The sequence below is a fragment of the Haemaphysalis longicornis genome, unplaced genomic scaffold (assembly GCF_048455015.1).
Source record: "Haemaphysalis longicornis isolate Haplotype H1 unplaced genomic scaffold, Haemaphysalis longicornis Haplotype H1 scaffold_5, whole genome shotgun sequence".
Taxonomy (NCBI): domain Eukaryota; kingdom Metazoa; phylum Arthropoda; class Arachnida; order Ixodida; family Ixodidae; genus Haemaphysalis; species Haemaphysalis longicornis.
Window position 1 is genome coordinate 23,693,076 of NW_027526385.1, and position 16,350 is coordinate 23,709,425.

Genomic DNA, 16,350 nt, shown 5'->3' on the forward strand with positions numbered 1-16,350 from the left:
TGTAGCCAGTGCGTATGGTGTCACGGTGTTTTTTTGCACCACGTAAACTGGAGGGAATGTGCACTGCCGTACAAAAAAGCCTTCGTTGGCACGAAGGGCAGCGAAATCAGGGTGTGGCAGAAGCCATGAGCACAGATATGTGGACTGCCAAACCGGCGTTGTGTACCAAGTCCCTATTTCGTGTGGTGCGTCATCAATAGGGCAGACTGGTAGGTGTGCTAATGTTAGACTGCGAGAGCATGCGCCCTCCTTCGACAAACATCCGTGACCGCCTTTGCCCTCACACTGCCACACGTGCGGCTGCCACCCGGTGTTTGAGGAAACTGATATTGTTTCCAATCACCCGAAGCAGTTACACCGAGGAATAGGTGAAGCCTATCACGTTAGCAAAAGGGGCAAAACGGGAATGAGCCACCCTTCAGTGGGCCTTACTGATAAAGAGGTGCAGCTCATGTATAATGACAAATAGGTCGTGTTCCCTCGTTTTTCGTTTTTTCAGCTTTTATTTGTTTTTTGGCTACTTTGGCACGTGCGGCATTGTTTGCTTTCGGTATAAATGTTTGTGGCGGGTTTTCAGTATATTCAATTTGAGAGTCAGCGCCGGTCCTGTGGTTTTAACTCTTTCTGTCCCGTCTTTCGCGCTTTGATTAGTTACACTCATTGGCCGTAAAGCAGCATAGGTTACAAAAAGAAAACAAACATTAGGTGGCTTTTGTTTTCCGCTTCAATACGACCTTATGAAATCAAAAGGTACCAAGAGATCTTATTATACGTTTCCTTCAAAGCTTGAAGTATATATTCATCAGGGTATGCGCGTTCTCAGAAGTGTTTCAGTAACTATTGCCAAACCTTTTCAGTGAAGTAAAACATTTTGGCCACCGGTGAAATACCGTGTTGTTGTTGGCGAGCTTGTACGAACGCAAGGGTCAATCGTTATGCGCTACTCAGAGGTGTTCAACGCTTTATAATCACGGCGGTACCACGCGGGCCTATTTTCACACTGGTGCAAACACGTCTTGCGAGCCGTATTTTGCCTGCTCGCAAAATTTATCTGTGTGCGATAGTTTGTGAAATTGTTTCGTTCGCCAACGGCAAATTGTTATGGTTTATGGATTTTTTGGTCGTTGATATCAGAGACCACTCAACGAGACCTGTCTTACTTGAATTTTGACCTCGTTTCAGCTTCTTCGCTTCCTCTGGGCTGTCATTGGCTGCTGTTAAAGATTAGTGTAGTTGGCTGCCCTCGATTCAGACGTGGCTGACGTCACTTGTAGGCTCCAGATCAAGCCGATATTTCCGGTTGACTGAGCTCACGCCAAAGAAGTCTTTTCCTTCGCTTCTTGGGGTCTCACCAGAATGCCGTTATTTTCGCAGCGTCGAAATAGTTGCGTGTGTGACTTTCGTTCTTTCCTGCCCTTGCAATCAGCTTTGTGGCAAGGCACTTAGTGTTATATTCGCCTGGATAAATGTGACATCGTCGTTCGTCGACGCAAAGTAACATCTGGTAAAACTGCGGCTCATACTGCTCCGGATGAGGTTACGCCCTCTCAGAATAAGGATTAACAATTATTTTATTTGCAGTACTGCAGGAAATAAACGGGCCAGGAAGACAAACTAAAACTCTGTTCAGCTTTAAAAACTGGCCATTTTTTGTAAAGTAGCACTTCAAACATCACTTATGTGCTCATTTTCTGCTTTAAATTTGCCTACTGTCTTGTTCTTGTTCAGCAATGTTGAGAAGTATGGACATTAACAGCGTGCTTAGGCGTTTACATTTGCCGGTCGGTGTATAAGACTATTCAGGAGTTTCTATTCAACTTTGACCTGGAGGCCTAATCGAGTCACATACAGACAGACAGACAGACAGACAGACAGACAGACAGACAGACAGACCAAAATTGCTGCTTGAAGTAGCTCAAGAAAGACTATCGTCTTGAAAAAAAATTCACGGCTGCTTGATTTTTGCGAAATAAGATAATACATACACTGCAGAAAAAAAAATCACTCCATCGCCTGCTGTCGCTCATGCCATATACCTAGTGGCGGAATTTTAACAAATAAAGCGGCAATGGTTACGAAAGGATCCACTAGATAGGTTACACGTTCTGCTTTGAACGCACGTGGAGAAGAGCAACCTGGTTCTATAAATGTTGAAGTAGGGCGCCTCGATTCATGCATGTAGCAAGGTGGCGATTTGGGCGAGTTGGTGTAGTTGCATCTTGGGGAACAGCGCGAAATAACAAGGACACAACTAAGAAAGGAGTGAACAGGACAAGCGCTCACTTACAACTAGATTTATTGTAAAAGGCGCTTGTCCTCTTCGCTTCTTATTTGTGTCCTTGTTAGTTCGTGCTGTTCCCCAAAATGCAAGATACGCATGTCTCCGCCGAACGACAGTGCTGGCATCGAGGCACTCGGCCTGGAGCCGTGGAACGTGCTAAATTTAAATTGGCTTGATCAAACATCTGGGTGTTTACTTTGGGAGGAGCGCGACGGAGAGAAACAGCATGACAAGTGAGCGGGAAAGCGAAGGGAGGCATTTATTTGGCAAACGTTGATGAAAGACTATGTTCTTTTGTCGCCATTTGCAAGGAATGGAACAGATACGCGGCAATTTCTTGCTTTTGAACATTCCTTGCGAGTTGTAAATGAGGGTATGAGAGGATATCTTGAACTTCGCAGCGGCATTATGCATGCATGCATGGCCTTAACAGATCAACAGCTGAACTTCTTTTCCAAACCCTTTCAACACTCTACCAGAAACCCAGAGTGTTGAAGTTGGTAAATACCATTGTCCCGCACAAAAAAGGTATAGATGTGCCAATAAGGGTGTTGAGATTCACCAAAAAGGTTTAATGGCCTCCTATCTCCGCTTTTCCACTTATGATGACCAAAAATGATGCTAAAAGTTTTGTGTGTACGCTGTGCATGATTGACCAGTCCTTGATAAATGCAAACGATAACCGTTGATGTTGATTATCGCACATCGGAGAAAGTTATTTTATTATAACAGTGTATCCATCACAAAGGGGAGCACTTTACGTGATTGGGCTACGCTTAGTGTTTTGGCGCAGTCCATGCATGTAATAGCTTTTTTTAACATGTCAAGCTTGAAAACGTGATCAAGATTGCCTACTGCAAGCTATAGAAGGAATAGTTTTGTTGGCGCCGGCAGTGAGCACACTTTGGTGAATCAGAGATCTCAGCAGCCGAGCGTGACACAGTCCGCCGCGAACAAACGATGCAGTAAAAGCAAAGGGGCATAACAAGAGCACACCTTCAATCCTGTGTGTGTCAACGAAACCCGAGGGCCAGAAATGCACACATAATTTAGATGCCATCTCCTATATCGCCTAAAAGGACCGGAGACTGGATGAGGGCAGGTAGGTTTTTCTCCTTCGCTCATGCAATCAAGAAGATGCCCATTCTAGACATGTAGAAGGTAATTGCTTCCCGTACAAGCTTTGCCAGAACCCGCACTTTCTGCTTCTCGAGGCATGGTCTCTGTTAATATGGTTGGTGTAAAATACATGTAAAGTTGGTACTCGTTTTCGGTCGTATGATGCGAAACCGATCAAACGATAGTCGGTGAAGTTTGCACAACAGCGCCACACGCTCTCTTCGAGCAGCGGTAGTGACAGCGCAATGGTGACACGCAGCTCAAGCAGTGATTTCAGTGCACAACTGTATCGCTTCGAAGAATGGCTTCTGCAGAATAGCAAGTGCGCACAAGTGAAAAAGAAAGTATCGCCCGTTTTAATGTACTACAGAACACCCGTGTAGAGATATAAATGCTAGGTTATCACAAAGAAAAGGATTTTCCGCTCAGAAGTTTTAGCACGACGCGTCTAAATTTGGCAGCTCTGACAAATAACTATTGGTGTAATTTCAACGAGACGTTTTAGTACAGGAATCTTCACATAATGGTTCAGCACTTTTCCAGCTTAGTTCCGGAGAAAGATTTTGTTAAATCGCAGAGGTCGAAATGATCATCATCATTTTTGTGAGTAGGATATGACACACATAAATAGAGGCAAAAAACTAGTCAAAACTTTGGTACATCTGTGTATGGAATGAAAGCCCCGGGCGCACAGAACATGAGTCGACCACGATTCCCCAAAAACACAGCTGATCATTGGCTCTAGTTGACAAAAGAAAGGTTTAATAATGCGATAGGAGCGATTTGCCGAGAATGGCTAAAAACAAATCTGGCGTTTGCCGCCATCGTAGTAACACTTGCTCGTAACGAAAAAGACTCCAGCGTTCGCAGTAATCAGGGCAACACTTGCTTGGAACGAGAATGACACGTCATAGCGTATGCCCATTCAAGGGGATTTCCAATGATTATGACGGAACGTCACACTGAAGGAAGGAACGTCACATGAAGGAAATGAAGGAACGTCACACTCATAGACACAATGATGGAGTAAAGGTCGTTTGGGCAGCAGAGAAGCAGCAAAAACGTTGCAATCGTGGACCTAAATCATCGTCATGGTCGTAAAGGTGGCGTATAGCGACCTTCGAAGGTGATTTTTAATGAAATCATTGGAAATTACCTTCGAAGGCCGCGTCATCTCGCTTCATTTTTTTTTTCAAGTATTATTCTTATACTTAAAAAAAATTGAAGCAAGATCACACTTATAGCAAACATGATGGAGTAAAGGTCGTTGCGGCAGCAGTAGAAGCAATCCGGCTGCAATCGTGAACTGAAACCTCGGAAAGGTCGTGAAGGTTGCGCACCGCTTGGCTACCTTCCAGTATTACGCGTTGGTGTGAGCGTCCTGCATTTCTAACTGGTTATTTTTATTTTAGCTAACATTAACCCACAAGCTCTGCTTTCCACGTCATTCAGCTGAGCCCTAGTAGAGGTGATCATTCAGGCCTAGAGAAATGATTGGATCACCCTATTTTTAGGAGTCGTCTGCTTGCTTTCTGCGTCCGGCGGTTGAGATGAGGATTTCTCGGTGAGAAAGCGCTTCTTTGTGGGCATGTCAGAGAATCACAACCCCACCGCCTTCCCCACTCCCAGGCGCACGTTTAATGAGCTTGTTTTCTGCTTCCTAATCACACAAAAGTATTAACTTAAACCCTCTAGCATTTTGTGTGTTTGAACCACACTAATCAATATATTTTCCAGCCTGCCAACACGGACCTTTCTTAGGGTTTTTACATGAACATTGACTTAACTTATTCTTGTTTTCTTTAACCATTTTGCTTACTTGTATTACCGTTTCAACAGTTTTACGCACTGTCGCCACACCAAGAAAATTGGACGCACTCTGGCATAGGCGGATTATTTTAGTCAGCTGGAAATCTCTCACGCACTCCGGATTCTCAATACACAGGCGTTTTTGTGGTTTGACTCCATCGGAAGAACAGCCACCACGGCTGACATCGACCTCTCGTCCTTGGGATTCGTAGTTCAAAATATTTAGACCTCTGCGTCAACGGCATGTGTTGCTTCTTTCTGGTCAACCGTTCTACAGAGGTGCAGTAAGCTTGATTCATGTAAGCTTGATTCATGTAAGCTTGATTCATACGTATAAAAAATTTCTCTAAATGTTGCAGGCATGCAAACCGTTCTGGAACAGTTCCCTCTATTGCTGCTCTAAAAAAAGAAATTCCCTCTCGGCGGTATCTCCGTTTATGAAGAGCTCTTCCTGCAAGTGTGAGGCAGAAATAGAACGAAATATGAGGAAACCAGGCGTAAATTCGGTCTTGCGCTCTTCGTCGCACAAACAGTGGAAATGAGAAGGGCGGCCGTGGCTTTATCATTTTTTGATTCTCCTTCTCACGTAAACTCTTCATTGTAATAATGGCAGCTGCAGTGAAAGGAAGCGAAACAAGTCGTGACAATTGCATTCACATAGAAGTTAGGTATAAAATAAGGAGGTGCAGCTCAGCTTGTTACTTGTATATGGCTGCTGTTTGCCCATTCTCACCATATAGTTATCGGATCGCTGTCTAAGCACCTGGGCCGGAATCATGTCTCATCCAAGAGTTGATTGAGCTCTGCGAGTACCGAGATAGGAGTTGTGTCATTGCATGCAATATAAATAATTTGGACATTATTTACCCTTCAACGCTATTCAACAATAAACTATCTCTCACAGGATCAGTTCGAGCAGGTCAATAATGTGCTCATAGCAACCCTCCCAAAGAAATAAAAGGTCAAGTAGAGCACGTTCTTGTGAATTGATGCTAATAAGTTATTCCACTTCAAAGTTTATTTGGAATACTGAAGGATTACTTACAAGATCGTGCCGAGGTAGCAAGCATACAAGCAAAAAATAGGCACCAATAGTGGGCATACAAGAAAGAAATAAACTTAATAGCTAGCCCACCCGAACCCTCCGTTCGAATTCTCAAAATGTAGGTCTCCACGCAGAATGGCTCGACCGCCGCTAAGTATACCACGTGAAGGATGGGCTGCTCTGGAACCAAGCAGTTTCCAAAAAAAGGTTATTTTAAATCTGAGTTTATACATTACCGACTGGAAGCTACTAACAAATTTTGTCTCAAACTGTTCCTCGAGCTAGCTGAAGACCATAGTGTCTTCCATAATCGCCTAACATATGAGCTTCGTTGTCTGTTAAGGCCTAGGATATCCCTCCGCACTGAAATTCCGCGAAATGCGACTGGCCGTACTTATTTCCTACAGGTAAGGCTCAGGCTCCAAGCTCCTAAGCCTGAAACAGCTTCCTGAATCTTTTGCGTTTGGGTAAAGCTCGTTATGTACAAGCTTGTTAGGCGTCGCTGGGCATGTGTGGGTACGGGCCACCTTCGTTGAAAATAATGGCGCCTGATTCCCTTGGCAAAGGAGCTTACGATGCTTTAAAATTTTGAAAGTTCGCTTTTGTGACCACCGGTATTCTACGACCACCAAAGAATGTTTAGTCCAAGACCCCAGCCTTTCGAGCGCCACAAAAAAGGGCCTTATTTCGTATAATTGTAATACAACACGTTAAGCATTCCCGTTTCTCTTCATAGTAATATAAGAAGCCGACTGATCAAACGCATGCGCTGCTAGGAAAATCAGGCTGCAGAAATATTTTCAATGTGAGTTGCACTGTAAACCTTTGCTTTTCCCTGTGCTCTTAACGAAGCCAAATGCCACGCTCAGGTGCTTAAAACTTAAATGGGGCGGCATATAAACAATAATTATTATAGAATGATATAAAGCCAACGAATGACAAGTTTATCATGTGTTTTAAAGTATTCACGGTATTTCCTTGTACTGTACGTCACTAGCTGACAACAATTTTACCAAGCTGTTGGGCCCACGATGTGAGGTATTGGCTGTTACATTTTAATTCGGTATGTCCGCCTAAAGCGAGCTCAGCACTTTATTGCATGGCCGCTATTGGGCGCCCGTCTTCCGATGGCTAAAAATGCCACTCGAATTCGAATGCGGTTACAGAACCGACGCAAACGGCATTTAATTTCTACAGAAAATGAGCCAGACGAGTTTGTGACAAATTAGAACTGACTGTTAAAAAATCAGTCAGTGAAAAAAGCACCTTTTTTGTGGGGTTCACCCAATCTCTGGACTTGGTTGTGAAGATTTTTGCCTCACAACTGCCTCCCTGACACACCAACAATTCCCCTCAACTTTTGCTGCCTTTATTATGCCATCAATGTTACTTTGCTAAATACAGCTGGATAAAAACTCTTTTGTCTTGAAGGCAACAACGCTCGCACTACCATGGTAGCGACTAAAACTTAAGTAATGTGATAGTACCCTATCACATCACCGTCTGCGTTCTACCATAATGTAAGGGCACCTACCAGCCGAGTCTAAATCAGCTTAGAGAGAAACGGCGACAGGCCGGCTAAGTGCATCCGCCCAGCCCACTAGCTTTGCGCGTGTCTCACTCCAGGAAACTCCCAATTGACAAAGACTGGTTTGTGTAAGTTGATAATACCCGGTTTTTTCTGTCCAACAAGGGAGAGTAAAAATATCTTAAAGGAGAATTCTCTCCCTCAACGCTACTGTCTACGCTCCGCAAAAGCTTCTCTCGTTCTCGACAAGCCATGCAAGCTCATGGCGCGCACTTACCCTGAGTGTGTATACAATGATGGATGTCTTATGGAAGTTGTGGCGGCAGATGCCGGTGGACGAACTTTAACACAATGGGGACTTTTGCAAAGCCCATTATTAACAGCCAAAGTTGGTCTTCAAGCATATAGTTTTTAGGCCAGTTTTTGGAGTAATCAAAAGCAATCAATTTTTCTATAGCTAATAACTGGCATCTCAAACGCGTGCTGGGAACTCAAATCCCGAAAATAAAAGGACTTTGTTCAAACATGGTTTAGTTGAAAAAACATGCGGAAAGAACATTTATTTTTAACATGGCATTCTTTTGGAATTCACAGGTTATGGTTGAGTTTCCTAATGAATGGCAGGGCGTGCGTATTTCTCTCAAATGCTGAATACATAGCACCGTTACAACTGAAACACTACGTCAAGTCCTACGTTTCGGTCAGTCGTTTAGCTCCGCTAATCTATATTAACAAACCCTAAGCTCCATTACAAAGTTTTTAAGAGTTTCAATGAGTAGCAAGAACCATATTCAATAGGTAGCGAGAGGCAGCCGAAGCGGAAATATATTCAAGACCGAAATCCCGCCTTCTCGCACGCGCCACAGCATAGACACCGGAACCGCCCGCCCGTTCCGGCAAAAACCGTATCGGGTTTCTCCTGGCGAGAGGAAGGTCATCGCAGACCAGGTCAACGAGATGCTACAGAAGGGAGTGGTACAGGAATCAGCTAGCCCTTGGGCAGCGCCGGTAATCCTGGTGAAGAAGAAGGATGGTTCCTGGCGATTCTGTGTTGACTACAGACGCCTGAACGCAATTACAAAGAAGGACGTGTACCCTCTTCCTCGCATAGATGATGTTATTGACTGTCTGCACTCCACCTCCTACTTTTCGTCAGTTGACTTAAGATCTGGTTACTGGCAAATTCCGATGGATCCGGCCGACAAAGAGAAGACGGCTTTTGTGACTCCTGACGGGCTATTTGAATTTAACGTCATGCCGTTTGGCCTTTGTAATGCCCCAGCTACATTTGAAAGGTTCATGGACACAATTTTGCGTGGTTTAAAGTGGGAGATTTGTCTGTGCTACCTCGACGACGTAGTAATTTTTGGACGCACTTTTGAAGAGCACAACACCCGCCTTGACATGGTCCTGAACTGCCTAGAAAAAGCCGGCCTTGTGCTAAATTCAAAAAAATGCCGCTTCGGCGAGCGCCAGACCTTAGTGTTGGGGCATCTAGTCGACAAAGATGGCGTTAGGCCTGATCCACAAAAGATTGCAGCCGTGAGTCAGTTTAAGCAGCCAAAGTCTGTGCGTGACCTACGAAGTTTCCTGGGGCTATGCTCCTACTTTCGTCGGTTTGTACCAAACTTTGCAGAGCTCGCTTCTCCTCTGTCTTCTCTGTTACGCAAAAATGCTCCTTTCTACTGGACATCTGAGTGCGAAGCCTCCTTTTCTCAACTGAAATTTCTTCTGACGTCGGGGCCAATACTACGCCATTTCGATCCGGCTGCTCCTACAGAAGTGCATACGGACGCCAGCGGCATCGGAATCGGAACAGTCCTTGTGCAGAGACTTCGCGGCACTGAGCATGTGATTGCCTACGCCAGCCGCACGCTCAGCAAACCTGAGAAAAATTATACAGTGACTGAGCAAGAATGTTTGGCTGTCATCTTCGCTGTGCATAAGTTTCGCCCTTACATCTATGGACGGCCTTTTACAATTGTTACGGACCACCACTCCTTATGTTGGCTCGTTGGACTACGTGATCCATCTGGGCGGCTCGCCCGCTGGGCCCTCAGACTCCAAGAATATGATTTCGTTGTTTCCTACAAAAGCGGCCGCCGACACACCGACGCTGACTGCCTTTCCCGTCTCCCAGTTTCATCTACCGCCTGCGAAGCTGACAATTTCGACGACTATCTTGCAGCAGTCGTTGAGACATTCCCTGACATAGAAACCTTCCGGCGAGAACAGGAAGGTGACCCCAAGCTAGCGTCCTTCTTCGCCACTGCTCTCGACTCCACCCCTCCCAACCGCTTTTCTATTCGGGATGGTCTGCTCTACAAAGCAAACTACAATGCGACTGGAGCGCGGTTCCTTCTCGTTGTACCCGAGCGGCTGCGCCCTTGCGTGCTTCGTGCTATGCATGATGACATGACGTCTGGGCACCTTGGCTTCGCTCGCACATTAAACCGCGTACAAGAACGCTTTTACTGGCCCATCATGCGGCGCACGACTGAAAAATACGTCGCCAGTTGTGTGGAGTGTCAGCGCTACAAGCGTCCTGCAACCACACCGCCCGGCCTCCTCCATCCTGTGAATCCACCCACTGCTCCATTTGAGAAAGTCGGGATTGATTTCGTTGGCCCACTTCCACGGACGCCAGCTGGAAACCGCTGGGTTATCGTCTGCGTGGACCACCTGACGCGTTACGCAGAAACTGCGGCTGTACGAACAGCTTCAGCAGCCTCGGTTTCTATGTTCCTGCTAAATTTTATGATTCTGAGGCATGGCGCTCCGCGCGTGCTTATAAGTGATCGTGGCCGCCAATTTATTGCGGATGTTGTAGAGGAGCTACTTCGCCTTTGCACCTCACAGTTTCGCCATGCTACACCGTATCATCCGCAGACCAACGGACTTGTTGAACGCACAAATCGAACACTTCTCAACATGATTTCAATGTACGTGGCCTCAGACCACAAAAACTGGGATGAAATATTGCCTTTCATAACTTACGCGTACAACACGGCCAAGCACGAAACAACCGGCTACAGTCCCTTCTACCTCGTCTACGCACGCAATCCTCGCACTCCTCTGGACACCATCCTGCCATTCTCGTTGCACGATGAGGACTCAGTTGCCAAGACTCTGTGCCTGGCCGAAGAGTCCCGCCAATTAGCTCGCCTGCGCACCCTTGCATCACAGACCCGGTCTAAACAGAGATACGACGTTCGCCACCGCAGTGTATCATTCTGTAAAGGTGATTTGGTGTGGTTATGGACTCCCTTTAGGAAACGTGGACTGTGTAGCAAGTTTTTGTCGCGTTACACTGGTCCATTCGTTATTCTCGACCGTGTAAGCGACGTGACCTACGTCATTTCGCGCCTCACAACACATGGTCGCCGGTCCAGCAAGACCCAACTTGTGCACGTCGCCCGGCTAAAGACTTATCACCCTCGTGCTGCTGAGTGACTCACCCGGCGGGTTTCGTCTGCGGAGAGGGGAAATGTAACGCTACATAACTTGTTGAATGTTGTGCACAGTAGATGGCATTGACTATGGCACAGGCCAATCCCGCCAGCGAAAATGCCGGGGCGACGAAGAGAAGAACGAGGTGCTTTTCGCGTATCCAGGACTCGGACTCGACGCTCAGCAACGGTCCTCACCCAGGTTTTTTTAAATAAACCCTCAGCTCACCCCTCGACGCCTGAGCATCACCGTAACAATATGTAAAAAAGAGCCACGATAAGCTTGAAAGGGTGATATAGCAACGTAAAATTCACAAGGAGGAGGTTTGACAGTAATTTGTGCGTAAATGTAAGACCCGCTAAATTTCGATTTACCGTGCCAAGTCACTTGAATGATGGTGTCGGCATGACACATACGCGTCGTCCCAACAGCCGTGAGAATTAATTTAAATAAAACTTAAAAATTTTTTTGCCCCATAGGAAATTTGGCTATATTTTATAGTAGTAAGTGCTAGATGAATTTTTTTAAATTGTATTCTGATGAGAACTGATATGAAATACACCCTGCAAAGGGTTGAAAAGGAGGACAATACTTCAGGTTCCACATAGCAGACACTGATATGTGGGACATTTCTAGTACGGAACGTACAAAAGCCATTCATTACAAATATATTGTTCGGTCAATATGTTGTACTGTTAGGCTGTTCTGGATTCGCACTATCAGCGCACATGAAGAACTGGGGAACCATTCTGTGCTTGTTCAGGTATACATTTAGTTGGAAATTTCAATGAGTATGTCCATCACCGTGTTTTTCAATTGAAGATCATACGTCTCAAAAGCTGCAAAAGCTGTTTCATTGCTTCTTTAAATAAAGCGTACAATTCTTAACATGAAAAACCATGTAGGAACGGATCTGAAGGAATAGGGCGCATTCCTAACGGAGTCGCGAACACGCTATATACTTGCAACCAAAGCACGAACGCGACCTCTTCTCATCCGCCCGCTTTCATAATGACGGGATATACAGCTTTGAACAGTTGTCTTGCTCGTTGACGCTGCCCTATTATGCACGTGTGTAGTGATGATACGATATACAGAGTGTTGCTTGCATACGACTGAATCAATACACGTCTAGATAAATGAGCTTCTGAAGAAACGAATGAAAATATTCCAGTAAATTCTTCCGAAAGCAGCCGTCCCTTACAAGGATGCGTACAAAGAAAAAATGAATTTATGGTTAGGTGGGCTTTCGTACGGCCACGCTGTAAAAAATGATCAAGGAGTGATTGCAAACTAGATGAAACAAAGGGTGCCTAGTCGAGCTCTTCTTCTCACTTGAGATTTTTGATATCATTGTAGGAACATTTCAATGTCCCGATGCACCAGTATTCTCGGCGGAAAATTTTTTTGCTAAACTCCGCCGCTCCTGCCCGTGCGCCTCTGCTAACTTCATTGAAGTTTATCTAAGAAAATATTCCTGAGGGGCAATTCGTAAATATAATGAGCACCTAACACCTCGTGTGCATTTCTCTAAAAATGTGTTGTTGCTGACAAGAATATAAATTATTCCCAATAAACGGCCAAATGCCTCCCAAGGCCCTTTTTCGACCTTTGAGCGTAAATATTGCAAAAAGTACTTAGGTTACCACCTTCACAGTATACTTCTTGAGTGCTCCCTTCCTTTTTAAAGAAATACGCGGAATAATATAATTGTGTAAAGTACAGTGAAGATATACGGGCACGCAAATTAGTTCCGACGATAAATTAAAAAAAAACATATTCCATTGTTTTTAATTCTCCCCAGAGGAATGCCTTTCCATGTACTACTTGCATTATCATCAAAAACATATTGCATGATTTTGTTCCTGGAGCGTGCACTGCGCAAGAGAGCAGCCCTATCCGCCTGGCTCTCCACGACGTACTGTAGTAGTAGCGACTTCCCTCATTTGTAAAATTGTTTTGTACCAGAGGCAAATTATCACTCCACGGATACACCAAGCGCGAATAGAACATAAAAAATGGAATTGTTAATGTTCATGATGGCACCATAAAAACAAATCTGCGCCTGATTTGAAATGTGTAGTTTGGGGGAAAACGACCCAGCTGATAGTTTCAGCTCCATATTTAAAAAAGTAAAAAAGAGCGCAAGTAAAACTACCTGGCATCATATCGATACTGGGGTATATACAGCGCGAGAATGGAGCCCTGTCAGCCTTGATTTTCGCGGTGTGCTCAGGCAGGAAACAGTAGTGTACCAATGCCCTTATATATATATATATATATATACATATATATACAGGTGTCCGTCCTCAGAGCACTTGTAAATATACACCCCGCTGTAAAGTCGAGAGAGAAGCCGCTACGGGATAGCATAATTGGTCAGTGCACCGCACGCGTTATCTGGAGATGTGGTTTCGACTCCCGCTCCAGGAAAAAACGGCAGATTTTTTCTCGACTTATATTTCCGCTTATTTTATCACTGTATCAAAGAAACATGACAAACACACGTCATTCGGCACTATTAATATTTAGGAAACAGCCGAATTGCAGTGGCAATGACGACTGCAACCTTGATATGTGTCCTTACGGAGTCCCGAGTCCCGTATCCTTCTGTTCTGCTACATGCAATACGAGGGCTCTGGCTGCAGCAGTTCGTATATGCCAATTGCTAACGCCGACCTCCGACCACGTCTTACCTGGCGGCCGGTGGGAAAAAAGACCGTCTCCCACGGTGGTCGAGGAGCAGCGCTAGTTGTCCGTCCTCAGAGCACTTATAAATATATACCCCCGCTGCAAAGTCGAGAGAGAAGCCCCTACGGGATAGCATAATTGGTCAGTGCACCGCACGCGTTATGCGGAGATGTGGGTTCCACTCCCGCTCCCGGAAGAAAGCGGCGGATTTTTTCTCGACTTATATTTTCACTTATCTTATCACTGTATCAAAAAACATGACAAACACACGTCATTCGGCACTATAATTATTTGGGAAACAGCCGAATAGCACTGGAAACGACAAATGCAACTTTCATATATATATATATATATATATATGTATATATATACATATATACATGTGTATATATATATATATATATATATATATATATATATATATATATATATATATATATATATATATATATATATATATATATATATATATTGCAGGAAAATATTTCTTGGACACTGGCAAGTCGTAGCAAAAAAAGAAAGACACACGTCGAAAAAAGAAAAGGTTTAACGTTTCGGCCGAGGGACCGGCCTTCGTCCCTGACGAAGGCCGGTCTGACGAAGGCCGGTCCCTCGGCAGAAACGTTAAACCTTTTCTTTTTTCGACGTGTGTCTTTCTTTTTTTGCTATATATATATATATATATATATATATATATATATATTTATATATCTATATATAGTTTTTTACAATATACAAAATATCCCAGCTAAGATTATTATACACAAAATGCCGAAAAAAACATGTCAGTTTAAAATTTAACATTTGACGCCATAAATATTTGTACCCTTATTATAATTTTACACTCCTGTGTAGAACGCAATGACCCGTCTTGCTAAAGTTGCTTGCCATATAGGTAATTACAATTTCCATAAAGGGTACACCCAAGTCGCTTTATATTCTTTTCATATTTTGTTTATTTTATTCTCGTCAGCAATCAATGTTTTCACCAGCTGGCATGCACAAAGAGTCTCAATGAATGCCTCTCGTTCGCCGTGTTCGTTCTCCTTTCACTCCTATAGCTTTCTGGCGTCCTAAAGCCCAACCCGGAGCCTCCCATCGAGCAGGGGCTGAAGGAAATTCTGGATGCTCAGAAGATCATTCAGGTTAGGATTGAGGCTTAAAAACAAAACTGAAGAACGTTGACGCATGTATGGATGTAGTCAAAGATAGTTCCTTCGTCTCTATAACAGCATAGAGGCCTTGGAGGAATACCTAGTAGGCCTGGAGCATAGACTTTGCCGCAATATTTGGTAGTGTTGGCTTCAAGAACTTGTGTATGAGACACCACAAAACCCCGCTAGGAGTGTAACCGAATATCCTTTTTTTTAATAAATATTAGGTGTCATGGTATCCTCAATCGAAAGAGTGCACGAATTGGGACGCAAGAATGCTAACCGGCACGCCCTGTAATAATAGAGTTCATGGATCACCGCGCAAAATTTCCCGTGCTGAAAACACTTCCTAAACTAAAAGCTTGAACATATTCGCATAAGGGGACTTTTCGGTCACTACCCAGCAAACAAGAAAACCGCTGTGGGACAGTTTCCATGCAAGCCAGAAAGGCGGGTCTGAAGGTAAAGCTCATTCACCCCCAAATAAAAAATGACGACACGTTAGAACGAAACAATGCCCAATCAAACAGTGTTCCTATCTATCGGCGAAATACTAGAACTAGCTCGGCACAATCAACCACTGAACAGCGTAACAAGGAGACGTTCCGTTGCCCGAATTTAAATGCTCTCCGTAGAATAAACAACACCATGGACATAGGCGCCCTTATTATCATGTATCAACAACGTATCTTGATATTTACTGAAACTTCGCTGCGTTGCGATATTGCGGGTTCTCAAATGACGCCCACCGGATTCAAGGTGTAGCGTAAGGAAACAGGCTCTCGAGGGGGAGGTGTTGCTGTTTTGTTTTTATAATCTTGACGGATAGTCAGATTACCAGATATCGATAGATTAGAATGTGTCATCGTTTGAGCAACACTTAAAGAAATTCACATATTTATCGGCGGGTGTTGTCGCCCTCCAAGCTGCGATACGTTTGTCGATATATGTAGCGAGTTTTTGTGCTCCTACGGAAACATGCTCCTTGGAGGGAATTTTAAATCTCTTGCCTAGACTGGCGAAACGACGTTCTTGAAATCGTTACTACTGGTTCAGAGCCGTTTCTTAATTGCGTACTCCGTCATGGCTTAACACAACCGGATACTTCCCACTCCAATGAAACATGAAGCAAAGTCTGTATTAGACCTGTTCCTTCTAAATACCGGAATTTTGCGAAAAAATGCCGAATTCGAGTTTTTCAGGGTATTTCCAACCAGAAAATTACCATCCTAACTGCGAAGATAATGTTCCTTCTAACGCCAAAAAAGGACAA